General features: G+C 33.6%; 1 protein-coding gene across 7 annotated transcripts in view; it reads left to right on the forward strand.

Moving 5' to 3' along the window:
* The first annotated feature begins 12,030 nt into the window (after nucleotides 1-12,030).
* LOC129755003 (ABC transporter G family member 20) overlaps nucleotides 12,031-20,677 on the forward strand; it is a 185,659-nt gene continuing 177,012 nt past the window's right edge. The window contains exon 1 of one of the 7 annotated variants that reach the window (XM_055751295.1): nucleotides 12,031-12,095. The gene's annotated coding sequence lies outside the window, so the exon portion shown is untranslated. Of the gene's footprint in view, nucleotides 12,347-12,550; nucleotides 12,661-20,677 lie in introns of those variants that run through there. The other 6 variants (XM_055751292.1, XM_055751293.1, XM_055751294.1 and 3 more) reach the window with 6 other exon arrangements.

Here is a 20,677-nt window from a genome sequence, read left to right on the forward strand (position 1 = left end):
GATGCTGAAGGTTTTTTATGATTCCTTTTTTAATTTTTTTTCTTCAAAAATTTGTAATAACTGAAAATTTGTTTTCTTATGCTCTCACGATCAGCAAATTATTAAAGTGCATTATTTTACGTGCGGCCCGTTGAAAAAAAATTGGCATTCAAATTGGCCCCTTGGTTCAAAAGGTTGCTCACCCCTGATATAGGGTATTAAGTAGTGTTTGGTTTTTTCAAGATAATGTTTAATTTGTGAACTTGGAATCATAAAAATAAACAAAAAATGGTTTGAAGTCACTCGAGATTTCTAAATTTGACGCTTATTCAAACAGGTAATCCGATCTTTTTGCAGGCGACAGGGATTTTTACGATTCTTTTCTTTTACAAATATTTTGTTTGTCACAATCGTCTTTCCTAACATATTTTTCGAAAATGAAGTTCCGAAACAGATAAAACTCATTGAATTTTCACGAAAAAAAAACAGAGAAAATCACGACGCCGGGAAAAAAAATTTAAGCATGTTTGTCTGCGGCCTTCTGACTATTACTGAACATAAGGCTATGATCATTTAGTATCCGGGCACTTTATTTCGGTGATAGCTACGTTAATAGAGCTCGGATATGCAAAACTTTAGTAGTGTTGTGTTGATTATGAAAACGACTATCTTGCCTAATTTTGATAGATTTTAAAGTTAACGTGCGTTTGAGATATTTACGATGCAATAAGACATGGTAAAAATAATTTGGCACAAATTTGCTCCTTTTACGCATTTTGCGCCTCGAAAATTATTCATTGTTGACTTAAAAACTCATGAACTGTTGATTTTTTCTGATTTTTTTTTCGAACCAAATTGTTAAGAAGTACAAGGAGCCATTCTAGGATCCACACGAAGTTCAAACCAAGCATCAGAGTGGTACCTTTGATCTTTAATATGGTAAAAATTCTATGCTTATTGGGGATAACTGAATGCAGACTCCTTAAAAAGTACTAAAAATCCATTTCCGGCAGGCAAAAAGTGTTGCCTTACTAGTAGACACCTAGTAAATAACTGATAATGATCAGTTTCAGAGATCACAATCTGTGCATCCGGTTTTTACACAATATGACAGATGTGTTTTGATGGACAAAAAATTTATGTTAAAACCGGATTTAAGAGATCAAATTCTTCGAGATGCCTACTCATGAAAAGGTTCCAACCAGATTCAAATTGCTTTTACCAGGTGAGTTTGTGTAAAATATCATGATTTTGCAACGGTTTTGCTTCTATGGTAAAAAAAATAAATCAATACATGACTGAAAAAATGGTGCAAAGATAAAAAAGAAATTTAATGAAAAAGTTATCGTATTGCATGAAATCACTAATAAAACTTTTTTTTATATATTATTACATTAAATGTCATATCAACGCCTTCATTTCCTCCATAGGAAGTTTTTCGATCAAATGAATAGTTTTTAAAATACACACGTTTGTAACTGCCCGGATTCTAAATGATCATAGCCTTAGTTTTATCGAAAATGATACAATATTTCCATATTAGTTTAGCTTAGCTTGATTGACTACTCACATCCACCTTTAATCATTGAACCCGAAATGCTTTATTCATAGTTTTAACTAATAGATCATAATTGATCAATTCCGTTCGATCCCTAGTGTATTTTATTCAAGTTTTATTATATCATTATGACAGTTGTATCAAATCCAATGCATTTAGAATTCCATGATCGCAGGCTTGGCTCAGTAGAACGTGTTCCACATCGCCAATGGTTGCTACTCCGTGATTAACCGAGGCCACCAATTTTGTTCAAAGGTCAAATGAATGGTGTCTGGGACTGACAGCACATTCACAATGCCCAAAACTGATGCTCTCTCTTTAATCATCAATAACGGCGCCGGCCACGTCCTAGTAGTCAATAGATAGTTTGGAAAAAAGAGGGGGGATAAAAGAACAATGTTGTGCTTTAGGACCGAGGTCACCTCTGCATCCTAGAAAGCAATTTTAGTTTGGAGGGTTGGGTTAAAGGATATGATCGGGAGACACTTTTGACTAGTGTGATTTTTTAAACCTCCTACTGTCCTATTCCAAAATTGTTATTCGTTACAATGTAAGTGAATTGAAAGATATTGAAAAAAGGAAGACTAAATCAACCTTACTGTCCTAATATATAATAACAAACTTGTATCCCTTCATCAAGTATATACTCATAAATAAATTTGCTAATCAACTTTGAAAAAAAGATTGACTTTCAACATGACATAAATAGATTTTGTGGTTAATTAACAAAGCTCAAGATAATTAATAAATGATAATAAAGAGAAAAAAAACTAATTTCAATTCTTCAATGTTTCATCAATGTATGCCCCAGGTTTAGTAGAGAGTTGGTTGTAAATAGAAGTTTACGCTTTGTTTTTGTTACTTTAAATAACTTTTTTGCGGTATAACGATATGACAACAAAAGCTGTATTAAAATGTAAACATATACATAAACAATCAAGAAAAAAAATCTTTTCACTACTATTTTGTGTGGTGGAAACATACAATTCAATTTAAATATAAGAAAAAAAATCTTGAAAAAGGGGGAAAAATTATCCACTAAAAGTTAAAGATGGTCGGTCATAAAAAATACTTAAATTGAAGTACTTTGAACGTTGCATTAGTCATAGTAGTCACACACTATTTTCCTATTAGAGATATTGATTACCATCATGTCACCATCTACCGCTCAGTTAAGCGGTTTTTCAACTTCAAACATGTGTAATAAAAAAACGACGGCAGATTTTTATTCGCTTTCTTTTCCAATACATCTCAAAACTGCTCTACTTTAAATAAAAAATTTAGTGGAATGCGAAAAATGTACGCTTTTAAAAATAATTAACTAAACGTTGAGGTGTTCAACTGGCCCTATTACCGGCCACTCGACTTTTTCGGGTATCGATAATGTTTTCTTAAGGAAAAACTATCTAACAACACGGAAACTGTTCTTTTTAATATTGTCCATGTAACGAGCTGTCAAAACCATATTTTGGATCTTGAGAGAATACATTTTGTGAAATCTTTCCCGCAAATTTTGTACAAATTTTAACAAAGTGCGTTGACTGACAAAATGATGATTCCCGGCAAGCCTCAAGTAATCGGTTTCTTTCAGCGATAAAACATCATTTTCTAACGTAATCAAACTAAATGCTTTTTACAATTTACACTGCGAAATTGTGAGTGACCGGTAATTAGGAACCCACACTTTTATTTATACACCAATTACCGCCCATCACTAAACGCTTCAAAAAACAACAAGTATTGAAAAAATCGAAAATTTTCCGATGCAAATCTATTCTACAAAAATCAAACTATCGTTTCAAGTCGATTGTAGGACAAATAGCTACTATTTAGTAAACAAAACCACTTTTTCCCTAGGAGCACAGTAATGCTTAGTTCGCTAACAGGCGTCGAATTCAATAATTTGACCGGAAACGAAAAACCAAATATTTTATTTCTGGCTATAGTTAGCATAATTAAGTGATGATTTTTCAGTGAAATGGTCGAACAATGATGCCGACACAGAACACAGAATGATACAACATTTCCATGTTTCATAAAAAGTTAAATTTTTGGCTAACTACTACATGCTAGAAAGCTAATTTTAGAATAATATTTTTCAAATTAAAAAACTATGCAACCCAAAAGAAATTTTGCTAAAATCTATCTAGTTTATCACAATTTGAATTGATTTCAGACAGAGCTTAAGTGTTGCCTAGTATTTAAAATATAAAGTTTCCCGTTACCTTAATAAACTTGGAAATTCATATACATGAACTTTATTTTTAAGATCTTTGAGATGATTTTCCTGCAACTTTTTCCTGTATTTAGCATGTCCTTGCATTTTCAAGTTCATGTTCACTTTAGTAAATTGCAGCTTATCGATTGAGATTGCTCACTAGCCTCATCATGTATTGCCCTTTGCTCACATATTGTTCTCGTTGAAGCTCCCACGAAGTGCCTTCGGTTGTCATCGTCGTCTTTCACCTTTTTTCACCTTTCTCTTGTCTCTCGGATAGTAATCAAAAGCCCTACCCGGCCTCGACTGAGGTTCAATCATACAAAACATCAAAGCGACGACATCGCCGTATCATGTAAAAGTGCAAAAAAAGTGCAAGCACTTGGATAGGTACTTGCTGCACCGACTCGTTTAGTGAATTGAGTCGTCTGTCTTTCGATGAGTGTCTCGGCAGCATCCATTTAGCCGCCCAGAGTGTATGAAGCAAGTGCAATTTGACTGTATGCGTGTATGTGTGGGTGACCTTGAGCGAACCTGCCACGTTCAACTTACCTTGACCCAATGGCAGTGACAAAGAGAGGAGGTACACTGCACTGCATGTGCTGAAAAACACTTCAATCAAAGGGGTGTATCAATCAGCAGCAAAGTGTGAGGTGGTCCATTCGCGATTATAACGAGCCGAAAGTGGCTGTTTGAGATTAATTTGCAGGGGCCCCGGAACGGAAAGTATCACTTAGAGGCGTCATTTGAATATTTCAAAAACACCTATCAAAGTCTGAGTTAGGTTCCAACGGATTTTCCGGGTGCGGAAATAATTATTACCTATCGACTAGCATACTTCCTTAATTGAAAGGAGAATCGAATAATTTTCATCATAGATGAAAAGGAGTGAGTAGATCGATGTTAAGGTCTCTAAAAAGAAAATTCATTACGGAAAAACGTGTTTAAATCTCCTCAAATGCCAAACTGAAATAATGTGTTATCTTATAATCACGATATTTTCAAACCGGTCAATCACTATCATTCTGTACTGCACTTTTTAATTTGCAAGGACCTACAGTCACCGGCACAAACAAAATCCACCCGTTGATTTAATCTTAAGATATCGATATTATCGTTTCTCAAAAACCTAAAAATTATCATGAGTAAATTGGAAAGCTGATATTTTCAAAATAATTTAAAACTTCCATTACTGTTTAAAAATGGAAAAATAGCCGGTTTGGGTCTAAAAGACACAGATTACTTTTTTGACTGTATCTATTGTGATCGATTTTCATAAATTATACCATTTTAAAATTGTCTACATGTTCACTAGATTGCTGCAAACTTTGTATGCAAATTTAAAATTCTTAAATTTTCTCACCTCCCTTAAATCTTTTTGGTTGTTTTTGCTGCCAAAAATAGCAATAAAAATTTTGGAAGCGATCCATCCAGTCCTGAATTAGCGCAACAAGTTTTAATTTGGTATGGACATTTTTGTAGGAAAACAAAATCGAAAAGACATTTCATAGACATTTCATGTTACACAAAATTATGTTTTGAAAATATTTTTTTTAAATTTTAGCTAAGCAATTTATTGATTTGAGGTGTGTATTCAAAAAGAATGCACAACTTGTTTTGTTAATAACTCCGGCATGCATGAATGAAAATTGGTGAAGTTTTCAGTAAAACAACTAGCAAGTCATGTGTGTATGTGCAATTTTTTTTTGACGTTTTGTCAAGTGGATTTTGAGATATATTATAATAGAGAAGGTGATAGAATAAATTTTTTGAGCAGAATCGTGAAAAATTCTGGAAGGTCCCAGTGGGAGTCACAAAAACAGCTGGAAATCAACTATTCGACCAAAGTTCACATGGTAAATAGTTTGAGAAGTCCAAGAGGATCTAAGAGTGAGGTAATTCACTCTAAATTTCACTTTCATGAAGGTACAGAATATTTGAGGTTTTATCAAGCGCAAATATAAAAATTTTGATTGGGAGAGTGCCAAAAAAAATTAAACTTTTTAAATTATTCATTAAACTCACTAATAAACATGCCTGGCTTCATTTCTCAAAAGTGAAAAGCTGCCCACCGTAAAAATAAACAAAATACTGTGGTCAAATCGTGCGTAAGACATTGGAAACGCTAGCGAGAAGAAATTTTTAAAATTACTGCTGTTTAGCGGGCACCTGGCAGGCTTCCAGCCAGAAAATTTCGTTGAAATGTCTCGCCTTAATGTTCCATAGATAAACAAGGAGATTTGATGTCTAGCACTTCAGGTGGCTGAAAATCTGTGGAAGCTGCAAATCAGTCAGTGTAACATAACTATTGACACAATGAATGACTTAATATACAAAAAAGTTGCCTCCAAATGCGACCTTTTTCGCTGAATGACCCTCTCATAGGACCTACATTTTTTTTACTATGTTTTGGATGGGTTTGAAATAGTGCAATTATTCGAAAACAGAGGTGGAGTGACCAAAAGTCAAATATGTTGTTTCTGTGCCGACAGAGGACAATCTGCTAAAAGTGTCACAACTTTGATCAAATTTAAAGTTTCGAATAGTTTTGACAGACAAATTTCTATAAACAGAAAAAGTTATTATAAAAAAAACTTGATTTGGAAAATGAGTGGTTCATAGTATACATTATAGATGGCGCACGTGGCGCTCAAAAATTAAAGTCTTTGAACATATTCATTGAACGTTATCTCCAAAACCGCTTGACAACAGGTCTAAAAAATTTGCACATGTAAACATTTTATTACTTGGTAGCTTCACTGAAAATTTTATCCATTTCCAACCATGCACTTAAAAGTTATTAACAAATCAAAGTGTTGCATTTTTTTTCGAATACACTCCTTATATATATAACCTTTGCAAGACCATTTCATGAAATTATTAAAAACTCTAGCAAGTAAAAATTTTTTTTTTAATTCTTTGGATTCAGATTTTTTGATCACTTTTTTATTAAATGCTTAGCTGCTTTTCATAATTGCAAAAATTAAGCTTAAGAATAGTCCAAACAAAAATTGAAAGTCCAAGTTTATTTAAAGCTTATTTGGATTTTCTGGATGAACCAATGTGCAAAAATTTCCATACAAATTTCCATACAAAATTGAACCACGTTACGCTAACTCAGGAATTCACTAAAACATCTCAAATTTTACACTGATGCTTGGTGACCCACTAGGCATCGAAAAAACATATGGGAGCAAAAAATCATTTTTTGCAGTGGTATTATGTTCACTACCTAAGTAACAATTTTAGCTTTGTTATGGTCAGCAAAATTTCACTAGGACTATTGCATTAATCTTCATAAAAAGCTATAGCGCTTTCCTGGACTCTTATAAAGCCAAAATCAGCCCTATTTTAAAAACGTCATCATGACCAATAATTGTTGGTCACCAAAGCTTTCAAAAGGCTATTTTTAAACATGTTAGCAATTTTATGTTTTTTTTCGGTTCTGTGAGTTTTCAAGTTTTTTTTTTAATTTTTTCCCGCCACCATAATGGTTTACGAATGATGATTGAAATATTGAGATATGATCTGGTAAAATTAAAAGCAAAAAAAAAAAACAATGTTTTAACCATATTATGAGCATCTTTTCTACTGCCAGTCAAAATTTAAGGTAAAATATATATGAAATAGTATCTTTAAATAAATGCGTCTCGTCAAATGCGATGGTCAATCATGATGGAATTGATGAAAAATAGGCCTGAAAAAATATTTACAAATACGTGCATCGTGAATTCATCGACATGGCGTCATTTTGTGCCCTTCGATTTTGCAACCAACATAGCGTGAGTCAATTCAATGCTTAAAAGCTTTTTTTTATAGTCAGATAAATTTGATAATTTACAATGGTTTTATCAGAACCATATAAAATGCTTAAATTTGACTTTTCTCTCGCAAGCCAACCAATCACACGCTGAGTAGGAGTTCCTCATTTCGGAATTATTGATCATTAGTATACTGAATGAGGATAGACTTTTTGAATGAAAAGGGATCGGTTGTGATTGACCCGTGGAATAAACTATGAGTTAAAGTCGAATGTCGTTGTCTGACGCCAAATCCAAGATGGCGGCTTCCGCTGAACTTTAAAATGTTGAAAATGACTTAAAATCGCCTGAAACCCCCACAATATTGGTATTGTGTGAAAGTTCTAAACGAGTAGATGTCAAATTCTGCTATCTGACGCCTGACTTTGAAATGCTGTTAATCACTGGGAATCAAATGAAACCTCCACAATTTGAGTATTGAGAGGAATAGCTTAACTAGTAGAAGTCGAATTTCGCTATCCGACAACATCATGAAATCCAAGATGGCGGCTTTCAAATGCTGTTTATCACTGAAAATCACATGAAAGCCCAAAAAAAATGGGTATTTGGTGAAAGGGCTAAACAAGAAGAAGTTGAATTTCGCTATCGGAAGCTATCTTAAAATCCAAGATAACGGCTTCCACTGAACATTGAAATGCTGTTTATCAATGAAAATTTCATAAAAACCACACGATATGGGTCAAGGCTGAAAAGGATCAACGAGTTGAGGACAAATTTCGCTAACGGACGTCATCTTGAAATCCAAAATGGCGGCTTCCACTGAACATTGAAATGATTATAATAACTGAAAATCACTTGAAATTCCCACAATATGGTCATTGGGTAAAATGGCTTGATCAGTGTAAGTCGATTTTCTCTATATGACGCTATCTTGAAATCCAAGATGGCGACTTTCGGTGAATCTTAAAATGCTATAAATAAAAAATCGCATGCAACTCCCACAATGGGTATTGACTAAAGGGCTAAACCAGAAGAAGTCAAATTTCGCTATCAGGTAAAATGCTATTAATCACTCAAAATCGCTTGAAACTTCCACAATTTGGGTATTGAGTGAAAAACTAAACTAAAATTGAGTGAGGCTAAACGAACAGAAGTCGATGTAGGATTAAACTAGAAGAAGTCAGGTTTAATTATCTGACGCCAGTATCAATCCAATATGGCGACTTTTTACTTGACAAATTTCGGCCTGCAGTCTATTTTAGAGCGCAAACGACACTTTTTGGTCCCTGAAGAAGACCAAAAACGGATTGAATCATTGGATTCATAAAACAAAAATCGTTCGCTCTTAAAAAGACTGCAAGCCGGAATTTATTTAGAAAAAAACACAACAATTAGTCGTTTCCCAAATATAAAAGGATGGCGACTTTCGCTATTCTTTTCAAAGCTGTAAATAACTGAAAATCTCATGATACATTTCGTTGTGATTAACTTGCACCTTGGATATGAAGAAGCTCAGAAATAAGTAGATAATTGAAAAGTTTCTAAAATTTTTGCGCTATTCAGCAAAATACTGTATTCATATATAAAATGACATAAATCACGAGAGATTCCTTAATGAGCTCATAAGTCAATTTTTTTTATTACTTCCTGATATACAAAATACGAAAATCAGCTTTTATCAACTATGTGAGTTGCTAGGTCCCATTGAGCAGATGTCCGTGAGTTCGAGTCCTAGAGTAAGCATCGAACATAATTTTACCGGATAAGTTTTTCAGTAATTTTCCGCCAAATTTTCTCGCACGGGAAATAGTAGATTCGCAGATTGAATATCGAAAAGAATATTGAAAAAAGTTTAAATAGGAAAATGGGTTCAAAAAGTTGAAATTTCTTCTCTAATTTTAAAATAAATCAAAATACCTAAAATTCAGTTCAATGAGAATCAAATTGGAGGAAAAGGGGCATCCCTATCGCCCCTATCATTCTTTCAAAATGACGGTCTATTTACTAGATATTAAAATTCTTTTTATTGGTCGATTTTTTTAAATTTTAAAATCATTGCCAACAACCGCCCACCTCAGTCAAAATCAATATATGATCATTGACAGATTTTTTTTTATCCATTGGGAAGGGAATTTCAGAAAAAAAAAATTAAAACCGAATAATAAAAATTGAAAATTAAATACATGAGACATGTCTCATGAATATCTCATGTCGCATGTCTTCTATCTCATGTTCTATCTCATGTCTCATGTCTCATGTCTCATGTCTCATGTCTCATGTCTCATGTCTCATGTCTCATGTCTCATGTCTCATGTCTCATGTCTCATGTCTCATGTCTCATGTCTCATGTCTCATGTCTCATGTCTCATGTCTCATGTCTCATGTCTCATGTCTCATGTCTCATGTCTCATGTCTCATGTCTCATGTCTCATGTCTCATGTCTCATGTCTCACGTCTCATGTCTCATGTCTCATGTCTCATGTCTCATGTCTCATGTCTCATGTCTCATGTCTCATGTCTCATGTCTCATGTCTCACGTCTCATGTCTCATGTCTCATGTCTCATGTCTCATGTCTCATGTCTCATGTCTCATGTCTCATGTTTCATGTCTCATGTCTCATGTCTCATGTTTCATGTCTCATGTCTCATGTCTCATGTCTCATGTCTCATGTCTCATGTCTCATGTCTCATGTCTCATGTCTCATGTCTCATGTCTCATGTCTCATGTCTCATGTCTCATGTCTCATGTCTCATGTCTCATGTCTCATGTCTCATGTCTCATGTCTCATGTCTCATGTCTCATGTCTCATGTCTCATGTCTCATGTCTCATGTCTCATGTCTCATGTCTCATGTCTCATGTCTCATGTCTCATGTCTCATGTCTCATGTCTCATGTCTCATGTCTCATGTCTCATGTCTCATGTCTCATGTCTCATGTCTCATGTCTCATGTCTCATGTCTCATGTCTCATGTCTCATGTCTCATGTCTCATGTCTCATGTCTCATGTCTCATGTCTCATGTCTCATGTCTCATGTCTCATGTCTCATGTCTCATGTCTCATGTCTCATGTCTCATGTCTCATGTCTCATGTCTCATGTCTCATGTCTCATGTCTCATGTCTCATGTCTCATGTCTCATGTCTCATGTCTCATGTCTCATGTCTCATGTCTCATGTCTCATGTCTCATGTCTCACGTCTCATGTCTCATGTCTCATGTCTCATGTCTCATGTCTCATGTCTCATGTCTCATGTCTCATGTCTCATGTCTCATGTCTCACGTCTCATGTCTCATGTCTCATGTCTCATGTCTCATGTCTCATGTCTCATGTCTCATGTCTCATGTCTCATGTCTCATGTCTCATGTCTCATGTCTCATGTCTCATGTCTCATGTCTCATGTCTCATGTCTCATGTCTCATGTCTCATGTCTCATGTCTCATGTCTCATGTCTCATGTCTCATGTCTCATGTCTCATGTCTCATGTCTCATGTCTCATGTCTCATGTCTCATGTCTCATGTCTCATGTCTCATGTCTCATGTCTCATGTCGCATGTCTTATGCCTCATGTCTCATGTCTCATGTCTCATGTCTCATGTCTCATGTCTCATGTCACATGTCTCATGTTTCATGTTTCATGTCTCACGTTCTCAGAGCTAAGATTTCCCAAACTTAAAAAATTTCTTAGTGTTTGACATGAATAGATCTATGAGGTTAAAAGTTTTTGCTTTTTCGTTATATATCTGACTTTTTCAAGTGCACTTCCAACCGCATGATCGGGTTCGTTGTTTTCGGTTGAAGTCTCTTGATTGAAAATCTTTACATATACAGTTTAATTTTTACTCTTTCAAAATTTGATTTTTTAAATAATTCATAAATTTTTCCAATAAAAGCTTTGAACTTTGTTTATTCTCCTTCGGGATTTTTAAAGAAATCGGGGAAGATGGGGGTGACAAACGAAGAATCTGATATTTGTCCCGGCCTTATGATAGTTAATGATATGAAAAGATCGTTGCTAGTTTTTCCTTCAAACGATTTTTGAAAAATCTTTCGATTTCAAATATTAAAAAATATAGCACAAAATTAGACAAAGAACACAGGGTTCATGGAGAATCACAATTTATTACTCACTAAACGATCATGGAAAATCCTAAAGGGGCTCACAACATAAGCAAAACTTTAACTGCTTGCTTCAACATATTTCATGGTATGCCATTGAGTTTCTACTTAGAATAACTCTCAAACACCTAGAAGGGATTTCTAGCTTCCAGCGCGCACACGTCCGCCGATTTCCATCTCAACCGTCCATACATGAAACTTTGAAAAACACGTGTAGAGAGAGCTCCAATTGGAACACTCGTCGAGCTGCCTAGTCCTATGGCAGCGTCGCGACGCTATCTTTAAGCCTTAGCCCAGAGCATGCATTGCGACGACTCACCGACGACGACCAGTTTTCGCAATTCCATCCATTAAAAATTGCGCTGCCAAACGCGGCAAGAATTGGTCGATCGCAAACTCCTTCCACCCCAAGTCTCAGTCAGTTCATTGTGAGGTTCTGGCGCGATCGGTTCGGTTCTAAGTGGTTTGTTCTCGAGCGGTTTTAAACGAGAAGCCTAGCGACGGGTCGTCGCTTGAGTTTTCTTGAAGAATCTGTTCCACTACTCTAGGATTCCTTCGCTTTGAAGGGTTTGTTGTTTTCCTTCGCCTCTGCTGCTGCTGCTGGCTCAGGTGCTTGGATCCTGTTGAATCGTGGCCTAGAATCAAGTGGTGTGTTGTGAAGTTTTCGAGCCCAAAAGCGGATATTTGAGAGTGCGCGGTGCGTAAATCAAGCCGGTAATGTTCCGCACCGACCGGCATCTAGTTTATCGTTTGCATAATTAAGAAGAAGTTTCCGTGACTAAGGTGGAGGGAAAAAATCACGTTTTCTTGGGGTAAAACTCGGCGTGCGGCGGCAAAAGGCACAGGCGGCAGGTCGTCGTGTATACAAACAAATAGCCGCACTGGAAGTTCAAGTATTGCTGCCGATCGCTGAGGAATTTGTTGAAATCTTTGGAGAACGGTACCTAACTACTTGCCGAGATCGGTTGCCGCATCAGGAAATTACATTGAGACTCACTAAACAAGCGGTTGAACTTCAACTCCAGGGCGTAAGTGCTTACCTGGTGATGTTGTTGTTCCTACACACGTCCAACATCGCTTTCGCGTATCTGCCCCAAAACTCGGGCAACGCGATACGCATACGCCTCGCCACCTTACTCGTCGTTGACACACAACTTTGTCAACCTCTCAAGGCAGCAGTGACTCAAAGTCGTGAAGTGCACGCGGCCTATCATTCTACGGAAACACTAGAATCGAGATCAATTTCCTCCCCCGTTTGAACCGGGTCCCTGTTTAAATTGGATTGCGGAAAAGCGGTGATCGTGGAATATAGATGACGGGACAGAAATATTTGCGAGAACAGTAAATACCGATCTCATATAAACTAGCAAATAGCATTCTACAATAACTGATCTCCCGCGAGAGGAGGGCTGGTCTATGTACTTCTCAGTTCTAAGCCGGTCCCGTAGAAAAATCGAACTTGTAGAACAGATTTGTGTTTCTTTTTTCATCTTCTATTACTGCTGCTTCGAGTAATGCTGATCTAGATACATAGCAAATTAGCGGAAGGATGATTGATGGGAAATCACGCGTTTTGAACAGTAAATCGATTAAACGCATTTGTTTTGTTGATGCTTACTTAGTTGAATAAATAAATTGATTTTTGAGTTCGTTGTATGATAGATGAACTTTTTTTTCTATTGAAATTTCAAGATGAACACTGAACACGATATTATAAAATTAATGCTTAACGAGTAGAGTGAAACATCGACGCCACAGCATAGATCAATCTGAAAACCATTTAACAATTCATTTAAGCCTTATTGTATTTTTGTAGTTAAAAAAAAATCGGTAAACTTTGAATGTATCATTTGAATTTGAGCATCAATTCAACTTCACTGGAACTTTGATAACTTGTGTTTTATTTTCAGGAAATAAGTTGTCTCTGGAACCCCTAATGATTTTAAACAATTTTTCATGTTATTCTCTCTATATTTTTCATGGATGAATCAAGATTCCAAATCAAAACAACTTATTCGTGCGAAAAAATTTTTATTTTGGAATTTCTTCTCGCTAAATTTATAATTCGGAAACCTTCAATAGAGTTATAGTATGTGTTGGAGTAACTGAAATATTAATAAAATATGATTAATATACATTACTCTCCTATTTTTATTTATTTTCCGTTATTTTTTTTTTAGGTTGAATAATTCGATAGAAAATTAATTTTAAAAAATCGTTTTCGATTTTGATACACTCTTCGCAATTAGTTTCACTACTGTAAGTTTAGTTTGCGTATTTTTTGCACCCAGGAAAATATATTCAACAAAAAAAAAGCTTTTAATCACTTTAAGTAAAGTAATCAATACTTGAATACTGATCTGTAACTGTTTATTTAGAACAAGTTTTTTCGAATATATTTTTCCAAACATCGAAGAACGGAAAAACAATGAGCGTAGCGAAATACTGTCTTCAAGTCATATTTTGATCACTCTAAAGACTTTGAAAGACACTTCGGCATTACACTGAAGAGTTCAACTCAACGTCAAGCGCATTTGGAATCATACGATTTTAACAAAAGTAACTGTTGTAAAAGTGAAAGTAAATTTGAAATTGGATAAAGGCAGATCTTCTATTCTTTTCTGGTTTCAGATTTTGGCAAGTACTTATGTAAGTACGCTCATTATATTATCTAAAAAAGGTCAAATTATGAATGAATTGCCAGAATTTATTCATCACGTATTTAGGCCGGAGAAATCCGGGCAGTTTTATAAAACAAATCCTGACAAAATCAGGGAACTTGATTTCACAATTCGGTCAATGTCCGGGAAAATTTTGTCAAAACCCTGAAATTTCTGAACACAAATAAAAAATAATTGAAATTTTTTTTTAACAAAACTCATCGAAAGATTTCAAATTGTGTTTTCGGCTTCCGGAAAACTTTTCATTATTACCTATTTTAATAAATTTTTCACAAAAAATTGTATTGTTAATTTTGCCAAATAAAATGATCTAATCCGGGCTAAATCCGGGCATTTTAAAATGAAATCCGGGCATTTTAAAATGAAATCCGGGCAACCGGGCCGGTCCGAACTTTTCTCAAATTTTGTATTAAATATCCGGGCAAACACGGATAAACCGGGCAGTTTGGAAACCTTATGTATTACTCATATTCAATCAAAACATTGGGACTATCAACTTTGTTTCTCTCTACCGTTTTCTCGAAAAAGACAAAAACAGTGGGAGAGGATGAGGACACTTTATCCTTTTTTCTAATTTTCATCATATTATTATTATTATTTTTTTTGAATTAGCAACTCTTTTTTGAATTTTGCATTTTCGAACAGCGTGTTATTTCAAGTTTATATGCTCCAAAAGTTAGAACGATACATGAACCCGTAGATGAACGAAGCGTTTTCGTGACACGAAAAAAGTGATATTTTTTAAGTTAAAAAAGGCTTGACCATTTATTCAAGATGCTCCGACGCTAAGCAGAAATCAAGCAAAATTAAAAAATAAATGATCGGTTGACTATTATTGGCCATATTAGTTTTCATTTCACGGTTTGTAAGTGTCAGACAAATGCATTCCAAAAATATGTCTATTGCCCTAATTTCATTGCATACTTTAAGGCGCATTTTTCCAATTTTAGATAAATACAGTGTTTTGAACAAATATTAGTAATTTCGTGATAACATCTCTCTCCTCTCTGCTCGTCCCTCCTCCTCCGTTGTTGTTGCTTGAGAGAGAAATTGAACCCATAACCATGGGTGGCAAAACTCCTCAGATCGACTTGTCCAGTGAAAGAAAGTGCAATTTTTTTCGTCTGCTCCCTCAATCTCTGCGGGGAGAAATAAATCGCACTGAAATCAAGAGTAAGATTGCCAACACATAAGAGTGAGCGAGAGCATTCACATCCGCTGATGAAGAGAATTCCCTTCTCCGGAAAAATCTGTAGCGCATTGTGTTGAGGAGAAATCTCAGAGCTAACTCAGTTTATTCTTGGTACGTTCACGAGAAAAGATGCTGCTCTCCGAATCAAAGGTCCCAGAGGTGTCCTGATTTTCTAGAAGCCGTCCTGATATTTATTGCAATTGATTTTGTAATAAAAACAGTTTAACAGGTGTTATTTTTTCTACGTTGTGTGCTGGGAGTCCAAATAATTTTTTTCTTCATTTACTCTGAGGTGTATGAATGAAACACAGAGCGCTCTTTGTTAAGAATTCTCTTTCTCCCACTCAGATGCGAATGCTCTCACACTTGCCGTCCGATCCACTTACAGCTCGTGTAAACTCGGGTAACGCGTGGAGCACGATCAGCGGAAGAGGATTACACTCGGAAGCCGAACTGAAAACAGTGTTGTTTTCTCCCGACTCTTTGTTGTTTGAGAAGAGCCGACCAACCCTGCCCATAACATACATTTTGAAAAACTTGTTCGTAAAAAGAATTGAAATGTTGCTATTGCTTTGAAAATATGGCATTATGAATTTGATTTTTAAATCTAACGATTGACATTTTTTAATAAATACTTTGATTATAAATTTATCATGTGGCATTCATATTAAAGTTTTGAAAGGGTCTACAAATCTCATTTTGTTAAATATTTCAAACAAAAACTCAAAAAAAAAAAATAAATATATTTAAAATTTGTTGAGATAACAGCATTATTGTGTTGTTCTATTTTGAAGATTTTTATGTTTTTTTTCTAGAATTTTTGATATTTTTAAAACTTTGCGGTTTTGAGATAAAGCGAAGGAATCAAGTATCTTCATTCTCCCCTAGTTTTTTCACAAGTTTGTAAAAAACTGATCAACCTATTAAAAATAACTATTACACAGAAAACACAATAAATATTGATTCAAAATGACAAATTAATTTCTTTATTGAAAAAATTAAATAATGTCAAGAGTCACATACCAAAAATGGTGATGTTTTCTTTGTAAATTGATAATTTTCTTTGAACAAATTAAGTAAATAATTAAATTTTCTGTATAATCATTCTTATTCTAATTTTAATTTTGGAAAATTTTTAGGCAATTTTAATTTAAGATTTGTGCTGAATATCAAATTGAAAAATTTAAAAAATAAGTAATAAAATGTTTTGAAAATCCCAGGTTAAATCAAATTGCAATATTTTATTTTCTATTCGTTGCTGATATGGCGAAAGCATCAAAGTGTAGAAGAAACGCTTCAAGTAATTTGAGATTCTTTTAAAGGAATAAACGAAATTGAAACATTTGCCCAATTCACGAACAAGTAGTTTAAAAAACATTTCAGAATTATTATCGATTATTTTTAATTTTTGATATTACATCTGAATTTCTGAGACTGAGGGGCAATAGAGGGCAATTGCCCCGAGCCTCCCAGCTCAAAGAGCCCCTCGATTAGAGAAAATTCAAAGTTTTGCTCTGAACAGTTATTAAAACTGGAAAATTGTATTAAAAATTCAAATTTTATGAAATCTTAAATAAGGACGGGCGCATCTTCAAAATATAATTTAATTCAGGATTCGTAACTCAGCGCATGTAATACACATTTTATTGGAAAATATTCCTCTAAGGCTCGAAATTTTCCTCAGATGCCGTCATAACTTGCTAAAGAAACATACACATTTTTTCATAAGCTCTTAAATATTTAGTGGCAAAAATGTATGGAATAACAATATTATTTACCTTAGTTAGTACGCTATACAATTGACAAAAAGTTTTGTTTTATTATTAATCAATAATCCGAATACTTAATTTTTTTTAAATTCATGTACGGAGCTTGTTCCATTAGATTTTTAAAATCTGATCACAAATATCGAATCTGGTCTACAAATTTTCAATTTTCAAGTTCATATCAACATTCGATATCTGTGTTTTGAAGTATGGATCTGCTTGTTTTCTCAGACAGAATCAATGATTTGATTTAATGTTACGATGCCCATTGTTTTTTTTTTAGTTTGAGCCGTTTTTAATGAAGAAATGACAATAAATGCTCTCTATTAAAATTATGAATTCGTTTTCTAAAGTGAGTTTTGATTGGAGATTTGAAATTACAGACTGATTTGGTATTCTGTTATGGATGACTGAACCTAGCTGTGGGACTGGTGGTTTATTTGAAGCTCATTATTGTTGAATTCTGTTTTATTTTAAATTCTATTTTGTCCTTCAACTAAATTTATTTGAATTTTGAAATTGGAATTATGTTCTAAAAACCTTCATTGTTCCTTTAATTTTGTCGACTATTCAAATTCTTCAGTAAAAATTTGTAATTTGAATCATTTCTTCGAACGTGATTGAGATTCTGCTCTTCAGAACTGAATTTTGCTTAATAAAACTGTAATCAATAAACTGTTTTTTTTTTTTAAATTCTGAACCTTTTTAAGAATTTTTTTCAAATTCACTTTCGAATTTTTAACTGAGGTTTTTTTGATCAAATTTTAAATTTGAATTGCTGAAGCCACTTGCGATTTTAAATTTTTATTCTGCACAATATTTGGAGTTGAACTCTGAACTGCATGTTTTGGTTCACAAGTATATTTCCGAAGGAGAATTATAATTCAAATTTTGACTTCGACTTTTTCAACTGAAACTTTATTGCGAGCATCAATGTTTATTCAGAATTGTTCTTTCGAGTTTGAACAAACGATCTGCAGTTTTTGCATTTTTAAGCAGAAAAATCTTGTTTTTAGAATCAATAAACTACATTTTGTTTTAACAAACTGCTACAAATATATCTATAATTAAATGAAAAAAAATTAGAGCTCCTCCTAGAAATATTGCCTCAGGCTTCCCATCGCATTTTTCAGTTTATTACAACAATTCGTTTCTCGTTAGAGGCAACTCGAAATGGAATAATCTTCCAACCCAATTAAAATCCTTAAAAACGAGATCAGAATTCAATAAAGCTGCACTAGTAAGATTTGCATAAATAAAGTAACAATCGGATGAGAATAGTAATAGATATGAAAATCATCAGAAACTTTATGAAGTAAGGTAGTTAGTTGAAATGAAAATCTAAACAAACCCTAATTGTAACACATAAAAAAGATTTTATCTTATGTTACAAGAATAAATAAAAACAAATGCAAATACAATCATTTCCAACTTTTTTGAATGATTTTTAAGTAAAAATTAAAAAAAATCATGAAATGAAGGGTTAACTTAAGTGTCATGTTTTCTTTCTGAAAAGTCCTCAAATGTAACCAGAAAAATAATTATTTTATTTTTCTTCTTTGTACTTCTGAAGATTGCCTGAATTTTTTCAGCATGTATGGGCGGGACAAATCCGGGATCATTTATCTATAACTCTGCAAAAATCCGGGCATTTGATTTCAAAATTGTCGACCAAAAATCCCAACAATATCCGGGCAAATTTGGTCAAAACCAAGGAATTACTTAACGAAAATCAGAAAAAAAAGTTTCCTAACTCATTAGCAGTTTTTAAATCACATTTTAGGTTTCAAAAAACCTTACATTAATTTTTTTCATAAAATTTCGCATTGGATGCATAAATAAAAAAAAATACATCACCGTTTATTTGTTTGATTTGGAAATGAAATGAAAAATTCCAAACAAATTCCAGGCATTTTTAAATGAAATCTGGGCAATCGGACCGGAACAGGCTTTTGTCAAATTTTGATTTAAATATCCGGACAAACCTGAAAAAAACGGTCAATCTCGCAACCTTAAGTATCACGCTGATTGTTCTCTTGGAGAATCGATGAATGCAGAAGTTTGTCCAAATATCAAAATGCGAATTTTAAGTTTTGATAGGTATTAATTTTAGTCTGAATATCTTTTTTTGTCTAGGGTAAATAAAACTGTAGCTAAAGTATTTTAATTTGACACTTAAAACTTTTTAATTTTTTTTCTGCAAATTTATCCTCCAATATCTGAACTTCTTTTTTTGAAATCACGTGCAATATTCCAATGTTGTTTTCGAGTTTTTATAAAAAAAATCGAAAATAATACGTTGATCTTTTAATTTATTCAAATACAAATCTGCTTCAATTTCTTAGTATGAATAAGAATTTTTATTCAAAAGTTGAAATCACAATTATTTTTTTTGTCTTTTGACTCGTTTTAAAGACTTCAAAATTTGTTTTAAGATTTCGCATAAGTATTTTCTATCCACTCGCTTTTTAATTTTTATTCCTGCAATATAATTTCAAGTTTCAATTGTGATTTGTATTTGTGAATGAGAATTCTGCCAAATCTTACAATGGTTTTTTCAAGCGAAAACTTATTGTATTTTATTTTTTTCTTAGTGTTCTGTCTCACTTCATAACGAAGAGTTTAGTTTTGGACTGATAATTCAATCAGGATTTGTCGTTCGAATTTAAATGAACTTTTTTTTTCTGAGTCTTTCATTTTCATTTCTATATATGTATATAATGCTGCATTTGCATTTTTGGGACTATTTTAAACTATAACAAATGTTTATATTTGTGTTCATCAAATGAAGTTTATTCAAATTGATCAGTGTAATGAGTAAAAGATTTCAATTATTCTCTGGCTAAACCCCAATTCTCTACGGATTTATTCGAGGTTTTTTTTTCTCTTGGGAATTTCTCTCTGAAAACCGTGTGATGCAGAAATATTACTTGTTTTCTTAATCAATAAGATAAGTTTTTAAACTAACTGCAACAAGTATATCATTTATGGAAAGTAATTAAAATTAGGTCCCCTTCCCAAAAAAAAATTGACTTAGGACCCCGAAGGCTTTATTCGGCCTTGTAAATACTCAAGACAAAATATCTAGTTTTAAACAAAATTTTTATTTAGAACTTTGAGTCCGGTTTCAAATTGAGTTCTATTATTATGAACCCACGATATATTTAAATGATTTAGTTTTAGTTCGAGAATCGAATTAGCTTTTGTTTATTTTGCTTATATTGACATTGGTAATTTTTTGTTTATTTTGTCTATTTTTACTCAGCTTCTGAAAACTATTATCTGATCAAGTATAAATATTTAAAAAAGGAATTGCACTTTTCTTAACTTTGTTAAAATAATTTTTTCGAATGATTCTTTGATAACTTTGATTAAAACCAACACAAAAAAACACCATTACTTTTAA

The sequence above is a fragment of the Uranotaenia lowii genome, chromosome 3 (genome assembly GCF_029784155.1).
Source record: "Uranotaenia lowii strain MFRU-FL chromosome 3, ASM2978415v1, whole genome shotgun sequence".
NCBI classification, from domain to species: domain Eukaryota; kingdom Metazoa; phylum Arthropoda; class Insecta; order Diptera; family Culicidae; genus Uranotaenia; species Uranotaenia lowii.